This window comes from Schistocerca cancellata, chromosome 9, assembly GCF_023864275.1.
Source record: "Schistocerca cancellata isolate TAMUIC-IGC-003103 chromosome 9, iqSchCanc2.1, whole genome shotgun sequence".
Lineage (NCBI taxonomy): Eukaryota > Metazoa > Arthropoda > Insecta > Orthoptera > Acrididae > Schistocerca > Schistocerca cancellata.
Window position 1 is genome coordinate 336,051,315 of NC_064634.1, and position 26,878 is coordinate 336,078,192.

Below are 26,878 nucleotides of genomic sequence, written 5' to 3' on the forward strand. Positions count from 1 at the left end.
CTTTCGCATAATCTCATCTGGTCCTGAAGCCTTTCCACTACTAAGCGATTGTAGCTGCTTTTCGATTCCCCAATCGGTTATCTCAATATCTGCAATTTCGACGTTTGCACGAAGATTGAAAGGAGGGACAGTGTAACGATCTTCCGCGGTGAAACAACTGCGGCCTTCTCTCTGTTAGCTTCCGTTTCGGTGACGGTGTGGTCGCCGAGGGAATGAATAGATGATTTTGACCCATTGACTGATTTTACATACGTCCAAAATCTCTTAGGGTTTTTACTCAGGTCGGTTGACAACGTCTTACTTTCGAATTCATTGAACGCTTCTCTCATTGCTCTCCTTCAGCTCATTCTCGCTTCGTTCAGCTTTCGTTTGTCAGCTAGGATTTTACTTCTCTTCAATTGGAGATGAAGTACTCTTTGTTTACGTAGCGCTTTTCAAAATTGGTTCAAATGACTCTGAGCACTATGGGACAACATCTGAGGTCATCAGTTCCCAAGGACTTAGAACTACTTAAACCTAACTAACCTAAGGACATCACACACATCCATGCCCGAGGTAGGATGCGAACCTGCGACCGTAGCGGTCGCGCGGTTCTAGACTGACGCGCCTAGAACGGCTCCGTCACAGCGACCGGCACGTAGCGCTTTTCTAACACGGCTATTAAACCACGGTGGATCTTTCCCATCCCTTACATCCCTTCAAGGAACAAACTTGTCTAGGGCATATTGAACGATGCATTTGATTTTTTTTCCATTTTTTCTCCACATCTTCGTCCTCATCACCGAATATTTTATGCTGACAGCTGAGATATTCAGAAATTTGTACCCCGTCACCCTTGCTGAGCAAACATATCTTCCTACTTTTCTTAACATTCCTTGTAGGACCCGGCGTCATAGATGCTGTCACAGCCTTATGATCACTGTTACCTTTCTGTACGTTAATTGATTCGATAAGTTCAGGTCTGTTTGTTGCAAGAGGTCTAAGATTTTACCCTCACGAGTTGGTTCTCTAACTATCTGCTCAAGGTAATTTTCGGACAAGACATGCAGAACAATGCCACACGATTCCCTGTCTGTGGCACCTGTTTTGATGGTTGATTTGTTTCGACAGGCAGCGTCCCTCTATGGTGGAGTGGTCGTCTACCATGTAGGCGTCTTAGCTTCGATCCGCTTGTTCTACAAATATTTGTAAAACTTTTGTAAAAGACCATTAATTAATAATTATTAATTTCCATCGGTAATTGGGTTTTTGTGTACAATATGTAGTTAGAAATAAGAAGAGGTAAATTTTTCATAAGGATGCCAATTAGATATGTGTTAACTTGATGAATTTTATATTTCAGAGACGCAGGTATTCGAGCTGAACAAAAAAAGGAAAAAATAATGATCAAAACGAGACTCGAACCGGCAATTGAGCGATTAGCAGTCTCGAGCGCTACTGATATTTTCCCATCTTTATGGATTTTAGACTTCACGGAAATGCTGGTATAACTTCCTACCTTCTTCAAAAATTTGCCCTGTCTAGGAATCGAGTCCACAACGCCTACATGGCATGCGAGCATTCCATCACAGAGCTGCGCTGTTTGTCGAAAAAAATTATCCTTACTTGAGGGACAGGCGAAAACTCTCGGAAAATTTCGGTCAAAGTTCAGTATCTGTTCTTGTCAACTTAGTATCTGATACGTCTTGCATCGCAAGAGCAGAATATTAAACTCATTTTTGGCTCACGACCGATTGATAGGGACTTGCTCCATCTCTGTCGCGGGTTGGCCCGGCATTGGCGAGAATTTTTGAGAACTGAACCAAATGCTTTAATTTATTGTTATTTAAGTTCTGAACTTCACTTACAATAGATACAAAAAAATTATAAAAATCTGATGGCCCTGTGGTCTGCTTGTTAGTCATGCTACCCAATTCTTTACAGTGCGAGGAGAAAAGCTATATGCCTCGGAATGCACCCGAATCCATTTTATTATCAAGGTTCCTGTGTCAGGTAACTGACGCAGAAGAATAGGTAACTCGATTTCTTCGAATACTGGTTTTATAAGCTCATTGAACATTGTTTGGTGTCCTTCCGACGGATGAGAATAGAGTAACACCCCTCCGTGACTCGTAAATGTTACACCATACTAAGTTCGTAGAACTACTCTGTTCGTATAGCTTAACGAGCAGTGAACTAACTTGCAAGACAAGGACGGGGGCCAGATTCGAATCCGTCTAACGACCCTGGGCTAGTACAGCGGCTACGCTGAGTAACGTAGTTTGTAAGCGGTTTTTCACGCTCATTTACGCAAATGGTGAGCTGGTCCCCAATATGCCCCTCAGAAAACAAGATAACAAGCAAAACTAAATTTAGAAGATTTACAGACAGGTGGTATACACGACTTCCTTAGGTTGACTAAGCCGGCCGGAGTGGCCGTGCGGTCTAGACGCTACAGTCTGGAACCGAGCGACCGCTACGGTCGCAGGTTCGAATCCTGCCTCGGGCATGGATGTGTGTGATGTCCTTAGGTTAGTTAGGTTTAAATAGTTCTAAGTTTTAGGCGACTGATGACCTCAGAAGTTAAGTTGCATAGTGCTCAGAGCCATTTGAACCATTTTTTAGGTTGACTAATGACCGTGGCGACACGAAGGACGTCCGGCCACAAAGCAAAAAATAAAATAAATATGCCAAATCATGTCATCTTAGATGACAAGATAAATGCCAACAGTGAGAGAGAGAGAGAGAGAGATAGAGAAAATGAATGTCCAGACGTACGTGCCGGAGAGCACTTTTGACTTAGCTACAACATACAGTTGATCCTCAAACGTTGTGAGCATTACTAAACCATCAGCAACCAAGCTCGAGTCATTTTCATTTCGTGCCTTACATGTGTTGGACAAAAATATGGAAACACTGCGAGAAATGCATACTTGAACATAAACGCAGGTGCTAACCAAGCCTGCAGGTTGCACTGTTGTATTTGACCTCGAATGGCACCTGTAAAGCGTCCTGAACACGTTGCTAGTGTACGTTGTGGTCAAAACAGTGTTCTTTGTAGTTGTGAGTGCGTTATGTCGGAGCTCAGTGCATTCGAACGTGGGCAGATTGCTGGTGCTTGTAAAATAGGTGCTTCCGTAACCAAGGTAGCTGATGTTGGTATTCTATTTGCCCTTCGTATTTTGCAAGGTCACATTACTGTCAAGTATTATGTGGCCATTTTGGCTGATCAGGTCCACCTCAGGGTACAATGTTTGTTCAACAGTAGTGTGCTCCATTCCAAGACGACAGGGACTGGTTTTTCGAGCACGACCATGAACTGACTAATCTCCCCTGGCCATAACAATCATCATATCTCAATATTATTGAGTCGTTGTGGTCTACTTGGTAGAGAAGGGTTCTCGATACTACCTACCTCCATCATCGTTACCTGAAATTACCACTATTGAGTGGTAGTGGTATAAGAGTGCCTTGGAAACCGTGCAGAGACTGTTTTTATCCATTCTGAGACGACTGTTTTGAATGACAACGGTTTTTCCTACGCCGTATTAGGCATGGTAATGTGTTGTGTTTTTGCTGTTTTCATGTTTTTCCCTACCCCCTGTACAACATGTCTACAGTCTGCTCTACGTCAGAATATACACTGGTGATAGTTGAAGAGGCAGTTACTATAGACACAAGTTGCACCATCTGAAATGAGCTCATGTGTCATTCGGTTGTCCGTTCTGTGGTCGCTCTCGTTCTTGCAGTTCTCAGGGGTAAGCTATGTGATTTTTGTATCACCTATAATTCGAAGAAGATGTATTGATGTGATGCCCCCGCTGATGGAGTTTTTCCAACTATTCAGCTGGTCTCTGGACAAGACCCCGTGTTGTAAGTTGCTCTCGAGATATAATTTTTTGTGTCATCAGTCATGTGACCAGTTTGTCGAGTCCCACCATGAATTCCTCTACTGCACACAACGTGATTAATTATATGTTGTATGTATACCAGTCTTCGTCTTCCCCTAAAATTTTTATCATTTGCGCCTCCCTCCAATACCATGGCACTTATTCCTTGATGTCTTAACACATGACCGACCATTTTGTCTTTTTTTCTTATCCATGTTTTCTCTCCGATTCTGTAGAGAACCTGTTCATTCCTTATCTTATCAACCCACCTAGTTTTCAACAACCTTCTATAGCGTCACATATCATACGCTTCGATTATCTTCTGTTTTGAATTTCCCACAGTCCATTTTCACTACCACACAATGTTGTGCTCCAAACATACGTTCTCAGAAAGCCTTCATCTCGTTAAGACCAATATTTGATACCAGTATACTCATCTTAGCCTAAAATGATCTCTTTGGCTCTGTTAATCTTCTTATGTCGCCCGCCCTACGTGTGTTAAAACTTTACTTCCAAGGTAGTAGAATTCGTCTACTTCGCCGTTCCCAATTATGGTCTTATATTTATGGCCAGTTTCACTTCTGCTATTCCTCATTAAATTCATGTTTCTCTGCTTTATTTCCAACCCGTATTCCGTACTCATTAGACTATTCATTCCATTCAAAAGATCCTGTAATTCGTCCTCTCTTTCACTAAGGATAGCAATATCATCAGCAAATCTTACTACTGGTATCATTTTACCAGGGATTTTAACCTCACTCTTAAACTTTTCTTTTTTTACGTCAGTTCTTCAAAGTAGTGATTGAACAGAAGGGGCGAAAGACTACACACATATTTAATACACTTTACAATCCGAGCATTTTTTTCATGGGCTTCCACTCTTATTTTTCCCTCTTGACACTTCCACAGAGCTTTCTCTGTAGTTTCCATCTACTTTTCTGAGAATCTCGATCATCTTGGGACTATACTGGACTGTCTAAGAATTTTTACAAGACGACAAAGTCTATGAATATCTCTTGATTTTTGTTGTCTTGATTCCATTATTTATCGTAATGTCAGAAACACCTCTCTGGTGCCATTAGCGTTCTTATAGTAAAATTAACAGATCTACAATTTTATTTCCATTATGCTGTACATTCATCTTGTCGGGAACTTGGGCCGTTAAGCTGACTGTGCGATAGATCTCGCACTTATATGCCCTTGCTATCTTCAAGATTTTGTGGATGATATTTTTGCGAAAGTCCGGTGATACGTCTCTAGACTTACAGATTCTGCAGACGAATATGAATAGTCGTTTGGTTACCACTCCCCACCCCCCCAAAATGGTTTTAGAAATTCCGAGCCCGCATCTCGTGGTCGTGCGGTAGCGTTCTCGCTTCCCACGCCCGGGTTCCCGGGTTCGATTCCCGGCGGGGTCAGGGATTTTCTGTGCCTCGTGATGGCTGGGTGTTGTGTGCTGTCCTTAGGTTAGTTAGGTTTAAGTAGTTCTAAGTTCTAGGGGACTTATGACCACAGCAGTTGAGTCCCATAGTGCTCAGAGCCATTTGAACCATTTTTAGAAATTCCGAAGAAATGCTATCTACGTCTCTAGACTTATGGATTCTGCAGACGAACTTGAATAGTCGTTTGGTTGTCACTCTCCCCAATAATTTTAGAATTTCCGAAGAAATGTTATCTGTGCCTTCTGCCATATTTGGTCGCAATTCTTCCAAAGCTCTGTTAAACTCTGACTCTAATATTGGATCCACTGTCTTCCACGTGGAGTCTGGTTTTTCTTCTGTCAATCTGTCAGTTCCTTCCAGTTGCAGTGGCCCGCAGTGTGATCTTTCCGTCTATCCGCTCTCTCCTTTGTGGTTAATAGTGGAATTTATCTTTCACTCTTAATGTTGGTACAATTGGTTTTAATTTTATGTAGGGTTTTTCGGATATTCCATAGCCACACATGAAACTTTTTGACATTACACCATCAGTCCAATAAACAAGTATTCGTGCGATTTTGCTGTATCAAGCAAAATTATGCTCGTTGTATTGATACTGCGTGAAGAGTTTGACAGAGCACTGAAAGACCTGAGTCGAAACAAGGCCCCGGGAATAGACAACATTCCATTAGAACTACTGACAGCCTTGGGAGAGCCAGTCCTGACGAAAATCTACCATCTGGTGAGCAAGATGTATGACACAGGCGAAATACCCTCAGACTTCAAGAAGAATATAATAACTCCAATCTCAAAGAAAGCAGGTGTTGACAAATGTGAAAATTGCCGAACTATCAGTTTAATAAGTCACGGCTGTAAAATACTAACGCGAATTCTTTACAGACGAAGGGAAAACTGGTAGAAGCCGACCTCGGGGCAGATCAGTTTGGATTCCGTAGAAATATTGGAACACGTGAGGCCATACTGACCCTACGACTTACCTTAGAAAATAGATTATGGAAAGGCAAACCTACGTTCTTGGCAATGTTGACTGGAATACTCTCTTTCAAATTCTGAAGGTGGCAGGGGTAAAATACAGGGAGCGAAAGGCTATTTACAATTTGTACAGAAACCAGATGGCAGTTATCAGTTATAAGAGTCGAGGGGTATGAAAGGGAAGCAGTGGTTGGGAAGGGAGTGAGACAGGGTTGTAGCCTATCCCCGATGTTATTCAATCTGTATATTGAACAACCATTAAAGGAAACAAAAGAAAAATTCGGAGTAGGTATTAAAATCCATGGAGAAGAAATAAAAACTTTGAGGTTCGCCGATGACATTGTAATTCTGTCAGAGACTGCAAAGGACTTGGAAGAGCAGTTGAATGGAATGGATAGTGTCTTGAAAGGAGGGTATAAGATGAACATCAACAAAAGCAAAACGAGGATAATGGAATGTAGTCGAATTAAGTCGGGTGATGCTGAGGGAATTAGATTAGGAAATGAGACACTTAAAAGTAGTAAAGGAATTTTGCCATTTGGGGAGCAAAATAACTGATGATGGTCGAAGTAGAGAGGATATAAAATGTAGACTGGTAATAGCAAGGAAAGCGTTTCTGAAGAAGAGAAATTTGTTGACATCGAGTATAGATTTAAGTGTCAGGAAGTCATTTCTGAAAGTATTTGTATGGAGTGTTGCCCTGTATGGAAGTGAAACTTGAACGATAAATAGTTTGGACAAGAAGAGAATAGAAGCTTTTGAAATGTGGTGCTACAGAAGAATGCTGAAGATTAGACTGGTAGATCACATAACTAATGAGGAAGTATTGAATAGGATTGGGGAGAAGAGAAGTTTGTGGCACAACTTGACTAGAAGAAGGGATCTGTTGGTAGGACATGTGTTGAGGCATCAAGAGATCACCAATTTAGTATTGGAGGGCAGAGTGGAGGGTAAAAATCGTAGAGGGAGACCAAGAGATGAATACACTAAGCAGATTCAGAAGGATGTAGGTTGCAGTAGGTACTGGGAGATGAAGAAGCTTGCACAGGATAGAGTAGCATGGAGAGCTGCATCAAACCAGTCTCAGGACTGTAGCCCACAGGAATGAATGTATTGATCTCGAGGTCAGCTGTCCAAAACGGACTACATGAGTGCTTTCAGTACACATGAAAATTGTACTACCACTGTATTGGATTCGAAGTAACTGAGCTTTATTGAATACAGCGTTTAAAAGATAAATGTCTGTTATATGGCGTTTAATGTTTTCTACTTGTTTAAATGACTTTTCCTGTCACATATTATTCACTGGGATCAATCACTGCTACAAATCGACTCGCCGGATTATAGTCCAATAAAATCTTCTTGTGTTTCTTGGTACTCCTGTTTGCATGTGTTCACGACGTTTCGGAAAGCGTGTACTCTCCTTTCGTCATATGTCTCGCAGTCCGTCTCCTTGCATAGGATGAACCAAAACTCCACGGACAAAATTTCAGGGGTTGTAGTATGGACGAAAACAAGACAGGGAAAGGTGTCCAACAAACATGACCTATAAAATGCTTACCTTAAGGGCTATGGGCATGTGCTTTCTTCACGCACTTCACGCACGCACACACACGCACGCACGCACACAAACAAACACACACACACACACACACACACACACACACACACACACATATATATATATATATATATATATATATATATATATATATATATCTTATACTGAAAGCTCTAACCTTCTTATATTTTGAATGATGGTAGTATGGACCAAAAGAAAAAAGAATATCCAGTAAACATGGATTCTAAGGTGCGTATCTTAAAGAGCTATTAACACGTGTTCATCTTCGATACTGCGAAACATGTTCAAAGTATCTAATGAAAAATATTTCATGATGGGAAATTGCGGGGAATGAAAATTATTATGTTTTACAATGTTGTTGGGACAAAATAAGCTGAAAGGGTAAGCGCTGTGCTACATGCCATAATTTACTTGTCACGAAAGACAACAACCTATCCACACGACGTTTTCATTTGTTAACAACGCTCTTAGTACTCATTGCATTCAAAATGTATTCAAAATGCATGTCATTTAAGATAAGGGAAAAATGACTGTAAATTCAAATTAAAATGAAATCCGAACTTGGTTAAGTTTCTCAAAATTGCAGACATAACATTTAAACCCCTTTTAATAAAATGACTCGTTGTTTTCAAGCCTATCACAGACACTAGGCATTATGAAGTATAAATTTGCTATCAGTTTTACTTTTAAATTATTAATCAAAATATCGTTTAAACTAACAGAAGTGGATGCTAACATCTTCGAAATAGGACTGTGAATCGTCTCCTTTACGCAAAACTTGAAATCACTGAACAAAGTAACTTAACAAACTACCATAATCGCCAAATGCACACAAAGCAATACAACAAATATCTTTTGACTGCTGAGTCATTTCTCCGTCAACATAAATTCCAAAATCCTTTTCTCCAATTATACTCGATTCTTAGCTATTCTCCATTTCCAGTTTCTCATCTTCAAAAGGGAACCCACTTGCTCTAACTCCTCAGTTAAGCTTATCACTTCTCGCCCAAGACTCGACTATGTCTGACTCTCCCAGCTACTGCTGTTCTACCCACGGTGCACTACTTTACTCAACAATGCTTTTCTTATGCTCGAAGACTATGTATCCTTTCATGTGTCCAAGCTTTACAAATGTATCTAAGGAAGTTAAAGTCTTTGAAACTGATCTGTTACAAAAACGATTAATAAACTCGTGCTATGGAAAATTATGTCTTAGTAAATCGAATGCAAAAGTTGTCATATTTTCTCCAAAATGTATTACTTGTATGACAGTAGCATTGTTATCACAGTAGAAATTTCAAAAAAGTATGTGGCCTAATTGGCATTTAGAGAAATAGTATCTAAATATTTGTAAAACCTTTCATTTGATTAAAATAATTCCAGTACATGTTAATAAAAGTAATGTATTTGATCTCTGAATCACTGATATAGGTGTGTTAGTTTCAAAGGAAATTGTACCTAAAGCTACAAATTTCATATTTCCGGAAAATAGATTTAAAATTTATGATACAATCTTTTCAACCTACATTCAAAGTTAAAGTTCATCAGGTCGATAGCTGTCGTCTTTGCGAGTTTCTGGGATAACGTCTGGAGGCTCACTTTTGAATTCTGACCTCTTGTGTCATTTTTAGGCCACTTTTCTCTGTTTTCTGTGACTTCGACTGTTCAGTTGACAGAACGCATTCTTCACGTTCACCCCAAGTTGTATACCAGTATCACTGAAGAGTGCCATCCTGCTGGCTGACCTATCATTGAAATACAGCACTGCATCCATGACTCAAGTCTTCAGGAGTCTGAGGCCCACAAATACTGTTTTCAGCGAACTTCCCCACACACGGTTATTGAAACTTACGTTCGGATTTTGAGTTCTCCATGAGTACGTTTACCAGGCAAGTTTTTGGTAAATGAGTCTCTGTAGATAGATTCTATATATCTATATATCTGCTATTGACATTGGTAGGGAGTGGTTGTGTCTGTATTCATCACCAGTTGGATCGGCTCTGTGATACCCCATGACTCTGGACCCTTTGGACAGAAAGCGTGACAGTGATCCTCTGTTACCTTTAAATTTATTCGCCGTATTTATGATATGCACGGATAAAATGTAATTATAAAGCCAATAAGATTACTTCCTAAAATCAAGTACTATTTCAGATCATTAACACGAGTAAAACGAAAACAGAACGCTTAAGACTGCCCAACTTGCAAAGCAGTGATCAAAGAATAAATACAGTAAAGGCAAAGAAAGTCTGCTGCAGTCGGGGTAAAGACAGCTCAACTGACAGCAGACAGAAGAGGGTGTGCCCATCCTTTAAAAAATGCTCTTGTTTCATATTAATATGCAGCAAACAAATAAAAACTATACTTACTCTGAGTCACGAAGGAATGGGGTGCAACTTATCACAATTTAAAAAATCGTTATTTCAAAAGCTTTTCACTTCCTGGTTCTCTTAAGATATGCATTTTAGAACCCAACTTTACAGTTATTTTTTATCGTTTTACTCCATACTACCACGTCTGAAAGTTTGTAGGTTTGTATGTGGAGTTCTGGTTCGTTCTGTATGGTAATCAGTAGCAGTGAATATGTAAATGCCCGCAACATGCTCCATGAACTTGGTTACAAGATCGATTCAGTGAGACTGAATATGTAGCTTGAAAGTAGAACGGAAAATTTTTGAAAATGTTCACGCACTACTGCGTTTCTCGACGTCTTCTTCAGGTATGCTCGCCTTTTCTTTGTGAGCGTCAGATAGCTTTTCGCACTTTCTAACTCCGGATCAAAAGTCGATCAATCGGGTGTCCATCGTCATGCGTACTGTGAGACCCGACAGTTTGAATACTGATAGCAATAATAATAAAAATAATGATAATCTTCTGATGTGAAATGTGGCATCAATTGTTAGAATTTGACTGGGACACAACCCTGTGCACCTCTATAAGGTGGGAGTGATAGACTGTCCCACGAGCAGCGGACATTCAGAAGACGGCGGAGATCTTAACCGTACCATTTTGGGATGGTCTGAATTTGCTCCACACCGCGATAAACTGCGTGAAAACCTCGTAAAAATGAGGATTCCTTTGCCAGCCAACATTAAAACGCTAATTAGTGAGGAAAACCTGGAAATTATATGCTTAATAGCACGTTACCTGAAAAAACGGATACAAATATGTGAAGTATCAAATCCTGATATTTGTAGTTTTATATATGTACTAATCTTAATGAGCAATTGTAATAGCTGGAGTGCTCCTAGGAAGTTAATAAAAGAAAATTAATGATAATAACAATAATGATCTTACGAGAATATACAAACACATTACAGTTCAGAATCATTAACGAGTGATTCTCATAATGTCGTGCTATCTTATTTAGGTACCTTTTGGCTATAATTCTTCTGCAGCATTTGAGCTGGTATCGATCGGGGTGTTGTAAGTGAAAATCTCTTTGTGATTATGTATTTTTCAACAGCTTATTTTTGTAAATACGCTCTTTTCATTCCTAGAGACATAATAACCTCACTTCCATTCTTGTAACTCTTCCGAGCAAAGGTTCCATTACGTTGTGAGCAACTGCTAGCCCGCAACTTAAAAATATTTTAAAAAAGGCCATGTTTCAAGTACGTCTTTATTAACTATCAGTTTCCATCAACGGCTTATCGTCAGATACCATGAAATTATTACGTCAGCCTATGTGACAAGTAGAAGGGGGAGTCCAATAAAAACAAGACAGATGGAAAAAGATAAGTTTACTCTTTGTTATTTCAGAAGTAAGTGCCATAACAATACACTGATCCTTCTGTGAGACAAGACGGCCAATGCCTTCTTGGAAAAATGTCCGCGGTTGCCTATGGAAGCATGATCGTGCCCAGGCGTGCACCTCTTCATCTGAAGCAAATCGACGGCCACGAACGTCTTCCTTCAGGGCTTCAAAAATACGGAAATCGCAAGGGAAGGGATAGGAACTGTATGGAGAATGTGTAAGGGCTTCCCTGCGGAACTTCTGCAGGTTACTGAAAACAACCCTGGAATCATGTCGGTAGGCATTTTGTTGGCATCTGGCGCTGCACATCTTCCATATAGTCCGATCTCTCCCCATCCGATTTCCATATTTTTAGAGCCCTGAAGGAAGACTTTCGTGCTTTCGATTTGCTTCGGACGAAGAAAAAATGGTTCAAATGGCTCTGAGCACTATGGGACTTAACATCTGTAGTCATCAGTCCCCTAGAACTTAGAACTACTTAAACCTAACTAACCTAAGGACATCACACACATCCATGCCCGAGGCAGGATTCGAACCTGCGACCACAGCAGTCGCGCGGTTCCGGACTGAGCGCCTAGAACCGCTCGGCCACCGTGGCCGGTTCGGACGAAGAGATGCGCGTCTGGACACAGGGAAACGTAAATATTTTTTCCATGAAGGCATTACCCGTCTTGTCTCACAGTGAGATAAATGTACTGACAGGTATCGCGATTACTTATGAAATCACAAATTTCCTTACCTTTCTCCATCTGTCTGTTTTTCATTTGACTGTTCCTTACGTAGCAACGCCCTTCACTGTTGACTCCGTTAAAAGCATTTTCCCGCTGACGACAGTTTCAGTGACGGAGGACGCTACCGGCAGTCCAGCCAGCACAGTGACTTTTTGTGGGGAGTTAAATGGGGAGACCAGACAGCGAGGTCATCGGTCTCATCGGATTAAGGAAGGACGGGGAACGAAGTCAGCCGTGCCCTTTCAAAGGAGTCATCCCGGCATTTGCCTGGACCGATTTAGGGAAATCACGGAAAACTTAAATCAGGATGGCCGGACGCCGGATTGATCTGTCGCCCTCCCGAATGCGAGTCCAGTGTGCTAGACACTGCGCTACCTCGCTCCGTGGAATTAAAGAGAATGGAGTACAGTGGTAGGGTAGCTCCTCGTAAGCCACACGTATTTTTAGTTAGCCCTAATCAACGCTCGATGTGATGGAGGGAGCGACTCCATTAGGCAGAAGATGACTGCAAACGAATGAGTTGGAGTTACGAACCACGCTATACCCTGTCGCACCCCGGTGGAAGGGTTCGGGTTTGGCGGGTGCCTGGAGAAGGTTATCTGTCATCATGTGTACTGTCAACAGTGAAGTACGAAGGAGGTGGTATTACGGTATGGGCATGTTGTTCGTCGTTGGGGTATGGTCCACCTATTTGCACTTAAGAAAACAGTAAATGCAGGAAGATGTGAACAATTTTACAGCGTTCTGTAATAAATAGATTAGAGGAACAGTTCGGACATGATGATTGTATCATCATGACGCTGTACCCTGTCGTAAAGCAGCAATGATTTTGGAGAATAACATTCCTGAAATGATTGGCCAAGAGTCCCTACCTGAAGACAGTGGTTCGTTTGTGGGATGAGTTAGACCATCTACTTAGCTTGAGGAAGAACGGGTTGCCAGTTCTCCACAGACATGCAGACCCCTCACTGAAAGTGTCCCCTAGCAGAGTTCAAGCCGCCATAAAGGCGAAAGGAAAATACGAGGGTTGTCCAGAAAGTAAGTTCCGATTGGTCGCTAAATGGAAATCACAGTGAAAATCAGAAACATTTTATTTGCAAGAGTTAGCTACACTTTCCAGATACGTCTCTACATAGCCACCGCTCCGACTTAACATTTGTCAGAGCGTTATACCAAATTTTCAACACCATCGTCATTCAAGGTAGCTGCCCGAGCTTTCCGATAATTCTCTAGGCTGGTCTGTAGCGTGTAGCCTGCGCTCAAGTGTTCTCTTCGTATCCAGCGTTTCATGTGAACAGAGATGATACTCAGGACGAGCCAATTAGGGCTGTGTTGTGGGTGATCGAACACATCCCATCGAAAAGGCTGCAGGAGTGTCTCCACTGCCCCTGCAGAGTGCAGCTGAGAATTGCCATGAAGAAGGAAGTGCGTGGCAGTTGTGTTAGGTGGGCTGCATTCATTAAGGCGAAGCCTCTCAGCGGGCCTTTCTACTCGGCGGGATACACTGTTGTTCTGGGTACCTTTATTCGCTCATAGAGCGCTCACTACTGAAAGAAGCGTCTTGCTGCGACCGACGGTCATACTAGAGACACGACCCAACACATCTGTGCAAAGCGTCATCGGGTTTTCACTGTGGTGTCCATTTCGCGACCGACCGGAACTTACTTTCTGGACAACCCTCGTACATCCCATATTAACATCCGATAACAAGTGTCCGTATACTTTCGATCAGATAGTGTATCTCGTTCCCCTGATCGCGAGTCGTATATGGGGGAAACTAATTTGTTGCGTGACTCTTCTTGGAACGTAGTCTCTCGAGATTTATTCGGAACGCTTCCAAGAATGAAATAAATACTTTTATGGTCTGTGGTGAAGATCGATTGATCGAAACTGATGAGGGTTTATTCCCTCAGCAGTTCTTGGTGTTCCTGAAATATGCTTATAATCGTTACCAATACAAGACGCAACTTTTGCATCTACATGCAACATGATGTTCCAAGATATCTAATGATAGCAATGCCCGAAACGCGTAATAATGGAATAATATTGTAAGCTTGCACCGAGTCAGTGACTTTTTCCTTATCGACCTGTTCAGGATTTTGCAGATTGCAAATATGTCGTTTTTCAAATATTGCGCTCTCCTTAAGCCAAGATGTAAGAAGAAAAATAAAGAGTAGTAGTAACATACGTATTTAATCTTATAACTGGAACATAAAGTACAATTTAAAAGATGCTGCAAAGAAATTAAATGTAAGTAAATCAGAAACTAAAATTTTATAGAACGCTTAGTGCTGTTCTGTTATGAAAACTTCGGATCGTAGTACAGTTTTCCTGTTGTAAAAGGGGAGTCCACAGTGAAGGGTAGATGACATTGTAGTGCGAACCCGTTGTGATTTAGCGACAGATCTTTTTAATTTTTTATTTTTTTTATGCGCGTGACACAGAGAGCAGATCGTCCTTCCATTCAGCAGTACTCTCTGTCCTACTACTTTCAAGAGATAGGGATTGTTCCAAAGGATATCTTCATACCATGTTTGGAAGAGTTTTGGCATAAGTGATGATGGACTGTTAGAGTCATTCTTAAATTATTTCTTTAAGAAGAGTACTAAATGACTGTTAGATCATAAAGTTATGTCATATTCGAGTATCTACGTTGGTGTGCAAAACGTAGGGACAAAAGCAACTTTCGCGTGTTGTCACTGCCAACTGACCTACGTTGTAACTTGGACCATATATCGGTGAAACTGCTGAAGTACAATACAGTACAGTACAGTATAGAAGATAACCGAAAGGAATACGCAATGAGACCAACATAAACGACACTTTTATTCACAAACAATAATTACAGTAAAGTCTCCTCGATTTATGACGGTACACTGATGTTACAAAAGCGGAACGTGTTTCATATTAGGGCGGGTGATCTCCAATACCCGCTCTGCAACTGGCTCCCATGTTGGCCACACTTTCTCGCGTCCGTCGGCAGTCGTAATTTAATTTATTATTTACTACAGAAATTGATTGGTAATGGTGATTGTTGCCGACTTACGTGGTGGGCCTTAATCAAAATGATATTTCATTCAATTTCGATTTACAATTAAATGCTTTTGTGAAGTTCCCTTTTTTAACAATATTAATCTTCAGTCGAAATTATTTGTTACTTTAATGAACGTTAGACTCGCTGAATCTTAAAACATGAGCATATAAGTTGAACAATGGAATAAACTTTTCATATTAATTTACTCGTCTAGTCAGTTCAGTTTAAACCAAAAAACTTCAGTTATTAATTACAATTGGGGCCCACACACGCCCGAGAGTATTTTTTCTTACCTCCGTTAACCATTGCATTGTAGTCTGAGTCGTGACTCTGTTTTTCGGCTGTTGTACTGAAAATAAGAATCTTAAAGCTACGTATTTTCTGCAACGTCGGGCGGCTGTGGAGAAAAATCTATGTTATATTAATAGCGGGCGAGTTTTTCGCTTCTGCTAATTTTTATAAATTAATATCGCCACATAATGGCGTCGTTGGCTGCATCGGCTGCTGCGATTGTTGCATTGTAAATTATTCGAATGCAGGTTAATTCAAGAAGGCGGACATGAAATCGGAATCACCTCTTACAAATTAAAAGTGAACAATAATATTAAATCAATATATTATCTGCTTAAATAGTACAAATATGCTTACATTTGCCACCACTTGCAAGATGTCCGTCTAACGCAACTAAGACAAGAGAAAAGTGAAGACACTAAAAATTTAGCAAAAGAGCGTATCTTGTCGTCTCTTTAGATCATTTTGCTATATTTCTTTGCCCTCGAAACTTACACAGAGAAATTATTATAATACGGATATATGAGAAAAGTACATGTTCGCCTGAGCTGCTAGTGTCCCCTTATTATTCAATTTTTAAATGTCTCTTCTTTATAAATACTGTTTTTAAGTCTTTTCTTAGTATTTCACTAGGGACGCTATAACTTCGAGAGTGTGCCGACTGAAATCTTCGTCCGACGATTAGGAATTTCGCCATTTCCCAGAATGTCACAATGATCTCTTTGAAAGGATAAGATAAATTCCTTCCCCATCAGTCTCCAATCCTAGCTTTTGCACAGCCTGATGGCCTCATTTCAGACAGGGCGTTAAATCCTGATTTTCTTCCTTCCCACCAATCCCCCTCCTCAATTCCCCTGACCAATTTCTTCCCCGGATGGAATGCAGGAAGAAAAATACTGTCATTAACCCTTTGTATAAACTGATTGTATATGATTTTTCCACTGCTGTCACTATGGACCCTAACTGGAATGGAAAATGTTAAACCGTGAACACCAAAAGCTGCCAAACTGTTGCTGCAGTATTTCCATTTCAGTGGGATATGCTTCTGACAATCCACTCCTTTTCACATTAGTCAGACATCAGCAAAAACAACCTGTGAGTTCATTAGCGTCTATAGAATAAATGACTGAGGTTAGGAGTGGACCCTTATTCTATGACAGAGCACATCGGTGTTTAGCTGTACACAATTTCTTTAATTTCAGAATTATTGTCAAAGAAGTACACAAATTTACATGGATTGTGACCTGACACTTACAGGACAGTTGTCAATATAACGCATTACGTCCTGCTTAGTAGAAATAACCCTGAACACAACAATATCAAATTTAAATAGAAAGTTATCTACAAAATTATTCCTACTACTACACCATGAAGTTGGCAATATTATTACAAATCATCCGATTCCGGTTCTAAGTTCGGTACTGTTTAAGATAACAATGAAGTCTACAGAGGATGGTTAGTTCTTGTGAGAAGATGAGCAAAAGATTACTCAAGGTTGCTCAAGTTCACAGTGGACGCGAGCTGGTGAAGCATGAACCAACAAGTTTACGCCTCTGCCAGCAGCAATTACCTTTCAGTTGCAATGTGCTGTCGGCTGCATGGCTGCTCTCACCCTCTGAAAATCCTATAAAAAACTAATCAAAATCTTTACTTACTTTGTCAGCTGAAACTGCCCTATGTTTATCGTTAGGCGAGAAAACATGCACTCTTCGCTAGTCTGGAAAATATAGCAATATACATGTGCATAGATGGTGCAGTGAGTATACTTCAATGCCCTCTCAGTTCTCACAAGAACAATTAACTACGTAGCTGTTTCGTTTCTCTGCTATCGGAGCTCAACGACTCTTCAGCTACTTTCTAGCTGAATGTCAGCCCCACCTGTGTCCTTTCATGCTTCGCATCACTGCTTTTTCAGACCATTGGGGGCGTTCCTTTCATCTTGTGGAAACTACATCTGCCAATCGCAAAGGGCCTACCTTTAAACTGCATCGAAATATCACCCCTTTCTACTCCTTCTGAGTTTATTTCAGCCAGTTGGACATTTTGTACCCACTCCTGATGCCCAAAAGTTACACACATTAATCGCGAGCATACCACAAGCACTTCACATGATCAGCTGCATCGCTGATCTGTCTGTATCCATCTGGAAATTCCCCAACGCAGTTTTCCAGATAACTTCTCTGTCGCAAGCAGTACTGGCCTGCTAACTGCTCTTCTCGATGTATCGTTTGGTGCGTTTGTTGTCCCTCTCACCATGGATCACCAAGCCCTTTTTAGAAGCGTTCCGTTGTACTAAGGCCATGACAGCACAAATCGCATCTGCCCCCAAACCAAAACGTTTCCTCCAGCAGCTTTTTTCACTTTTGCCCCTTGAAATGCAGGATTTGGGTTCGGTGTTTCAATACCATCGAAATGAGTGTTATTTCTTTGCATTACATACTGTACATTTTTACAAGCATATATGCTCATTATCAACAAAGTATGTCAGGTGATAATTTATCTACTTGTTATGACTTATACAATCTCTCATGCAAGGTGCGAAATTGATATTCATTCAAGCTGCAACCTTACATGGTTATTAAACTTTCATCCTTGCACGAACTTACCTGCAGTATTTCCACTAAAGAAAATATCCATTACTACAAATTGAGAGTGGTTTGAGTGTGTGGACCCTCTCAGATAAAAACAGTGGAACACAGCGTGGCCAGAGGATGTGCACGTGCATCTTACCGCTATCGTTGAGTCTCTGAGACAGATCGATTCATTGGCATGAATGGCATGGGAGCATCATACTGACACATTGCGCAGACAGTTGGCAGTTGTGCAATAACTGCTTAATGAGAGGTGACAAGATGGCCTCAAGACAACAGCGTGGCGCGAAGAAGATCCACTCCACAAGAAGATTGGAAGACCGTTCGACTGGTTGTGACGAGTAGAGGGATGACAACAGGAGGAATCTGGACAGAAGTTACAGGCAAGGGTGCCACCGTGTACTGGGAGGAACAGAGTACTGAAACTGGATTGAGATCTGGACTTGTTAGCTTCGTTTCCCACTGACACTATACCCAGACAGCAGAGACTTCCATGGTGGTGAACCAGAGTCAACTGAGACACTGGGTCTAATTTTGTTATGTCCATGCCCGAGCCTCTCTTCTGTTTGTGGTGGTCAGACTGAAGGCAATCTGTTTCCTGAAGTCAACCCAGGTGAAAGGCCACTTCTATGCAGGGTTTGGTTGCGACAGTGAGTCGTGAGGAAGAGGAAGGGCGACGGAAGTTCAGATATATGACACCAAAAGTCAAATATTTCGCTGGAAGTTATGCGATGACACTAATAGCGTCGTAGTGATTCGGCCACGCCCCCTTTCAGCACATTATGAGTACGGTGTGTAGTGCAACTATGATGGCTAGCTCATGGCCAGTAGGCCATAATGTCTACACCAAGGAATCTCCCTGACGCCAGGTGCGTGCCATGACGCGTGCGCCTCAGTTACACACGACCATCTGCGTGGAAGGCTGCCGGAATGCTTTCAGGGGAAGGCAGCGTCCGGTACTGAATCTCGCTCCTGTGAGTAATGCCCAAAAAATAGTGGCGGCAGCACACTGCAGACGCCCTCATGAGATATAACAGGAAGCAGTCGTTGGGAGTCATGCACCTGCAATACCTCCAGTTACGATGCGGGACCTATTGGATCTGCCAACAGGACTGAACTGCTATGTGCTCAACTGAGGCTCTAATCTCACCTGTTTGTGACATCCCCTCCATGAGTGGGGTAGTGCTGTATTCCAGCAGGATAATGCAAGACCCCACACTGCAGTTCACACCAGTTCTTCTTAGTGGAATACTTTCTGTTACTGTATTTTCTGTATCTTCGAAAATTAATGTATGTCTTAGCTTGTATGGGAATGTGGGCTCCCGGAATTGTGAGGAAAACCCTCCATTTTTGCATTATACCTTTCTTTTAGAGGCTGCCACCGAAATATGTTGAACACTCTCGTGCTAACCAACGAACACCTCAGGAAGCAGGCAGTTCTTCTAGTTATGTACACTTAATTCTGCTTACAACTTCAGTTTATTTACAAATCTCATTAAGTATCTCGATCTTGAGAGCGCATTGAAAAGCAGACTGAGCTGAAGACAAACAATGATCGAACCAAACATAGACTACGATATAAAATTGCTGCTGAAAAACTGACTCCTATGGCGGACTCCACCGCCGGATTACGAATAAGTTTTCGGCAACAAATACGAAAATACAATTGTTACAACATGTGTAAAATTAATTTACAATTAAAATTTTTGCTTTTAGGTAGATTCATATAGATGAACATGTTCTGCAGATGCTATATATTGAATCGTTGGTAAATGCGGTTTTTAAATATGAACTTCTTATGGCGTATGTGATTAGCTACTCTTGTCAGAGAATATTAGTTTGTTTTTAATGAAGAAGTATCATTCCTTACCAACATTTATTCTCAAATTTGGTTCACATTCCAAAATTAAACATTTGATGTTTTAGGAATAAATAGTTAGGGAATTCGACTGCAGGAACTGATGCCAAAACGATTTTTGAAAATTTGCATAAAGCAGATTTATTTAAAATAATTATAATTTGAAAATCAGAAACAAGAATACCTGAGCGTAAAGATAATAATAAACTTATATCCAAATGGAAACAGGAAAATTGGTATTGTCAGTCATATATAGAATATGTATTCTATATGCGACACGTGTATTGGAATGTGCGTCGTTCCCAGCATCGGTAACTTCAGTATACTTGTTTCCTGGCCTGCTACATTACAGATAGTCTTGAGATTTTCCCAAATGATTCGCCTGCTTCCTCCTTACCGCTGATACTATTGTGAAAGCAACGAATTAGAAACGCGATAGAAATGAAGAATGTATAGAAAAGTCTTTAAACACAATATTGTTAATAAAAGTGTTAATGTAAACGAGTAAGAAATATTTAATTTATGTTATTCAAATCAATGCTATTACAGCTATGCAATTCTGTGACACCATGAGACTCAGAACGGAGTTTCGTCGAGTGACAAATGAGGTTCTATTTTGAAGCCAGGAAGGTGCCACGTGACAAATGCATCTCTATAAAAACTAAGTACTGATGTGCCAAGAATTTTTAATTTGGGCGACAGTCGAGGTGAGCAGTTTCGGCAGTGGGCACTGGGCTTTATCCAAGTTGCATGTCTTTCTTGAGTTATGATTCTTTCGAGTTGTTTCCGCGTCCATCTAAGAATCGTCAATAATTTTGTAACTACTACAGCCTCCCTTTAGTGATCAATCCGAGAACTTTTTGGCAGCAGTCACGCTTTTGTACCTTCATCTGCATTCTTTTGTTGGACCTACAGTCGACATTTTTTACTGTTTAAATTGTGTTCAATATTATGGAGCCACAAACCACAGTCTTAATAGACCGGACCGAGACCCTGATACTGTCGAACTTTGACAGGGCCTGGTACACTTTTCTCCTCCTTACAAGGTCTTTCCACAACGAACATAATTATATACCCGCTGCATAACATCTCCATAAACACAGATTGTAGATGGCTTCACTCTCACCTACTATGTGTGATTGCACTGAAATGCTATTCTTTTCTATATCCAAACATCTATTACATTCAGTCTGTTTTATGTGCATTCTGAGACAAAAGATAAGAAAAAAGCCACGCACCACGAAGAAATTTTCCGAATGGAATAGAAATCGCTAGATATGATGTACATGTACAGACAAAAAAATGATTAAAATAACTCGATTGATTCAAGAGAAAGAGCTTAATAAATTGAGCAAGTCAATAACGCGTTGGTCCATCTCTGGCCCTTATTCGATTTGGCATTGACTGATAGAGTTGTTGGAAGTCACCATAAGGGATATTGTGCCAAATTCAGTCCAATTGACACGTTAGATCGTCAGAATCGCTACCAGTTCGAGGACCCTGCCCATAATGCTCCAAACGCTCTCAAATGGCCACCTTGCTGGCTGAGGTAGGGTATAGAAAGCATGAAGACAACCAGTAGAAACTATCCCGTGTGCGGGCGGGCATTATCTTGCTGAAATGTAATCCCAGTATGGCGTGCCACGAAGGGAAACAAAAAGGGATGCAGGATATCATCGTCTTACCATCGTGCTGTAAGGGGGCCCCTGTGCTGTAAGGTTGCCGCTGGTGACAACCAAACTGTTCATACTACGAAGACAAATAAAACCCCAGACCGTCACTCTTGGCTGTCGGGCCGTAAGGCGGGAGACAGTCAGTTTCGTTTCCCATCGCTCTCTGGGACGTCTCCAGACATGTCTTCGTTGGTCATCGGGGTTCAGTTCAAAGCGGGTCCCGTCACCGAAACAATTCTACTCCAGTCAGTGAGATTCCAGGCCGCAGGTGTGTCTGGAGACCAGAGGCGGACCAGAGCGATATTCACTTACTCAATTAGTGAAGCAGTGCCTCTTCAATAAATAATTTTCTCCTTTTTGTAATCATTTGTTTATCTGTACATGTCTTTACCTCTACCGATTTCCAACCCATTCGGATAATTCATTCATCGTGCGTCGTTTTTTTTCTTTTTTTAATTTTTTCTAAAGTGTGTGCTGCATGCCGTCTTCATGGTGATGTAATCTAAACATCCGGCAGCGGATAAAGAGTTGTAAACTGTTACTAAGAACAGTTTCGCCTCTTGGATACTACAGTAGATGTGTGCGAAACATTCGATTACGATTATAGCCTCTTTCAGATCTACCATCACGGAAATTGTGTCACATTCTTTCTCTTTATTCATTTTGCAAAACAATTCGAGCCCATCAACAGTTGCAGACGCTGAGCTCTTGGCTCACACATTTCTCTGAATTGTCCGTTAACAGGAGATAATTCCCCATCGCAGATGTTTTTGTCAAAACCTTATTTTTTGCCAGAGGTTTAAAGTACCGCTTCAGTTGTAAAGTTCTTTTATTATCACACAACCGGTTTCGGGCTTTTATACGCCCATCTTCATGTGTCGTAACTTGGTGTTGTGACTCCCAAGCGCCGCGGCGGACATGTACCAGGCGCGGTGTGCTACCTACGACCACAGAACATGGAGTTTATAGGTTATGAGATGGGAGTGAGGGGATGGAGAGGTCAGTCTTGTGTATTTTCGCGTGTCAAAGAAATCCCTCTTTCATCTTCCTAACACAAACTTTTGTGGCTGTCATTGCCAGTTCTTATGCACTGAATGATCGCAATGGGCAGTCGATGTTGTCCATTTAGTGGCGTGTAACATGACCCTCACAAGTTTTCTGTCTGCATTTCTCATTTGTCCTTCTGTCAACAATTATTTTGCACTAGAATGCGAGTTTTTGCGCCATGGAAGGCACTGGAGTCAAATACGGTGTGATGTGTGTTCAGATTCCTACCCAATAATCCTGATTTTCACTCTTTGTCGTTTCCATTACACGCTTAAGGTGAATGGATGGATTATACTCACTTAGGTTCTATCTTTCAGTAGTCGGTGCAGCAGTAGTCAAAAAATCCAAAATGGTATTGGTTGGAAATTTAAAAATTGCAAGATGGTATTGGTAGGATATTAAATAGAAACGAGATGGCGCTGGTACGAAATTTAAAATGCAAGATGGTGGGAGTAGCCCAGCTGTGCTTTGTACCTCCTCCGTCTCTTTCCTCCATAGGTATTCATCAAAAGCCTTTCGATTCGAAGAGACACGAAAACTAAGGCCACTAATAAAAGTAAATCAGGTTCCTACATCACTAAATGATGAAGAAATTCTTGGCGATCTTTATGAAATAAACCTCAGTGAGCACATTACAAGAGAAGAATTTCAGGAAGAAGTCAAAAAAAGATTGAAGACAGGATCTACAGGCAAAAGAACTGTCAACAATGTACTTGAGATTACACCGAGGGTCAGATTTCTGCTTTCACAAGGCGATAGTGTACATACAATATGAGTCGTTACGTATCAGATACTTCTTGTCAGTCAAAAAATATTCTAAATGTTGGGGATTTGGTCACCCGACCAAAAATGTTGTGGTGAAGACGTAGATCACGTAAGATGTGCTAAACCAGGCCACAAAAAACCGGAATGTACAAATCCAAAAACAGAATTTGCAAGAAGGCCGGGGTCCAGAGTGTCCGACCTATAAAGAACTGCATACTCATAAAAGGCGGACAGAACATACTGATTATGACATATCCAATAATGTTTACGTAGCAGTACATCAACGATAGTGAATACAGTCATCCCCTACAAATATCAACAGTAATTATCTAAGAGTACAAACCGCAGATAACAACATGACACAAATACAAATCTCCATCTACGCAAACAAGAACCTGGCGGCGAGCAATAGCATGGAGGAAACAGTTAGGGCTACTAGAAAATGACACGGAATCACCACATCTTCTTACATGGGAATTTATTAAGAGTAAATATTTATATATTGCTGATTTCATAGATGATGCATGTCTGCTAGGTGTTATGGACTGGCCGGCCGGATTGGCCATGCGGTTCTGAGCGCTACAGTCTGGAACCGAGCGACCGATACGGTTGCAGGTTCGAATCCTGCCTCGGGCATGGATGTGTGTGATGTCCTTAGGTTAGTTAGGTTTAATTAGTTCTAAGTTCTAGGTGACTGATGACCTCAGAAGTTAAGTCGCATAGTGCTCAGAGCCATTTGAACCATTTTGTTATGGACTATACCATAATAAGGCACCTAGAACACGAAAATTTCCTATGGGCAACGTTCCAAACAGCAGATTTTATGAAGTTTGAAGAACTAGAAGAGGAACTAATCAGAAACGAACAAGAAATACAGAACACGTAAAACACCACAGAGAATCCTGATCACAAACATAGCTATACAAGCATCAATAAATACACAATAAAGGGTACAGTACTCAAAGAACTTAGAACAGCATAAACAAAATAGAGCAACTGAAGATAACAAAGCCAAAGATGACGAAATAACGACTAAACCTAAACAAGAATACTGTGGGCTGAGTATGACACATAGGTCGGCCGGTACCGTTGCGCCTTCCGAGGTCTGTTCGGACGGAGTACCCACCACGTAGCCACCTCCAAACAGGACAACCTGACACCTTCCAAAACCAGCACTCTCCACTGTCCCGGGCCACCTTCACGTAATCCTGGCTGTTAGCAGACTGGCAGTCGGTATCCTAATTACGCCCATCTTTTCCTCGTATCGCGCTTGCACATCATCCGGCAAGGTGGCAAAAGCGGAAGTGGCGTCCTCTTGCGGCGTGCGATTCCAGGGAAAGTTAAAATGAAATTGCCGGAAGCTTACCCGAAATATCGATACTAACGTGTCAGAACTTTGTATAGACATCATACTTCACTGCCTCATCAATAATTTAATACGATGGATTGTGGCGTGCGTACTGTAAGACCTTCGGTACACACACCATCAGATTATTTGACTTGTCGCTCTAACGAAGTAGGCGAGTGTCAGCAATATGTCTCGTGGTCTTATCGTGGCGTGTTTATCTTCTGCCGTTAGGTCAGACGATAGATATGCCACTTGCACGATTAGAGTAGCAGATTGACGGTGACCAACTTTAAACAGAACTTGATTAATTTTCACACACATTTATTAAAATAATAAAAAGGCATAGGTATTACGTAACTTGATTCTGGATGCTGTTTACAATTGAAAATCTGAAGTTCCTTTGGTCTTGGTACGTTAATCTTATTCTCACATATCTCTCATACTTGACAAGTGTCTATTCATTTATCTTCATGGCTATGTAAAGGAATATGGTAATCTTATTAGGCGCAGAATGAAACTTGACTACAGACTAATGCAGACTGGTACAGACAGGTGCAGATAAATGCAGACTCGTACAGACTGGTGCAGACAAATGCAGACTGGTACAGACTAACGCAGACTGACTAATCAGAGGTGTGTACATTCGTTATAATACCTCTAGCATTCAGGTATCACTGCGCGAGTGTGATCCGCGAGAAGAAAAAGTTCTACGTTAGCATCAATCTCATTGGCTGCGTTACATATTAATATGCGGATAGGCGGAAGCAGAATTTGGTCCGTCTCTAAGATAGCGACATCTCGTAGTGCGGAGACGGACGAGCGCTGCTCCTTCGCTGTTGTGCTTAGCGGGGCGCGCTCTAGTGGGAAAGATGTGTACGCGCTGACTACGCGGAACTATGTACACAACATGGATTGAACTGTTGGTGTCTGTGCAGCACTGTTTTACATGATTTGCCAGAAACTTGTTTAATATGTGTCTATAACAAAAGTCGAAATGTCCAAAACGGCCATTCTTAATACAAAGACTACATGAAGCCCTTTACTTCAAAGTCAACTAATGTTTCGTTACAAATAACACTATTTTGGAAATTTGGAACGTCAATTAACGCAGCTGTTCCACATCTGCCTTCCTACGATGTCTCTAGCCTTATTCCTGCATCGTTCGCACATTTTACATGGCCTTTCCAAGAACACTACTGTTCATCAAGTTGAAAAATCTTTGCTCTAAATCAGTACTTGCACTCGTGCATTTTTATGTATTAATCTCAGTGTGTGATCAATCCAGGGAGCTTGTCTAAATCATATAATCTGGTGAATCTTTTTTAAAGACAATTCATGTTGCAAATATTGTTCCATATTAGTCGAAAACACAGTTTTTCTTATCATACAATTCTGAAAGTAATTTTTTCATTTTCTTACTGTCAGACGATGACATTTTTTCTAGACATGAGGGCATCTATGAATAAAAATCGTGAATATTGTCACAATATTCCAGATCCACTTCTAAAATGTACCCTATGTCGAAATTGTCTCGTACGTTTTCCAAATCGAAAATTTCAACACTAATTGGAAAAATAAATACAAAATTGGACACTGGAAGATACTGACTACTGCCCACACATACAGGCTATTCACATCGAGATATTCATTCGTAACGTAAGATTCATTCACTTTGTCATCATAACTGATCATAAATTGGTAGGTGGCAACAGCATGCCTGCAAGGACAACGGACAGCACTGCCTCTAATGTGTCTTTCAACAAACTGTTGAGTATTGGTAATAAGGTGCCATTCCGCTTAAGTAATTTTCAGCAGAGCATTTCATGCCAAGCCATGTGAAGCAATATTAGGTACGACATCCAGTTCACATATTTTAAGGCATAGACTGTGAAAGTTTTCAAACACATCAGCAAGGTGCAGC

General features: G+C 41.1%; 1 protein-coding gene and 1 pseudogene across 1 annotated transcript in view; both read left to right on the plus strand.

Annotated features, from left to right (window-relative positions):
• The window catches only part of LOC126100873 (L-dopachrome tautomerase yellow-f2-like), a 181,392-nt gene that overhangs the window by 13,042 nt on the left and 141,472 nt on the right, over positions 1-26,878 (plus strand). The window lies entirely within an intron of this gene.
• Positions 1,620-1,779, plus strand: LOC126102799 (U2 spliceosomal RNA; annotated as a pseudogene).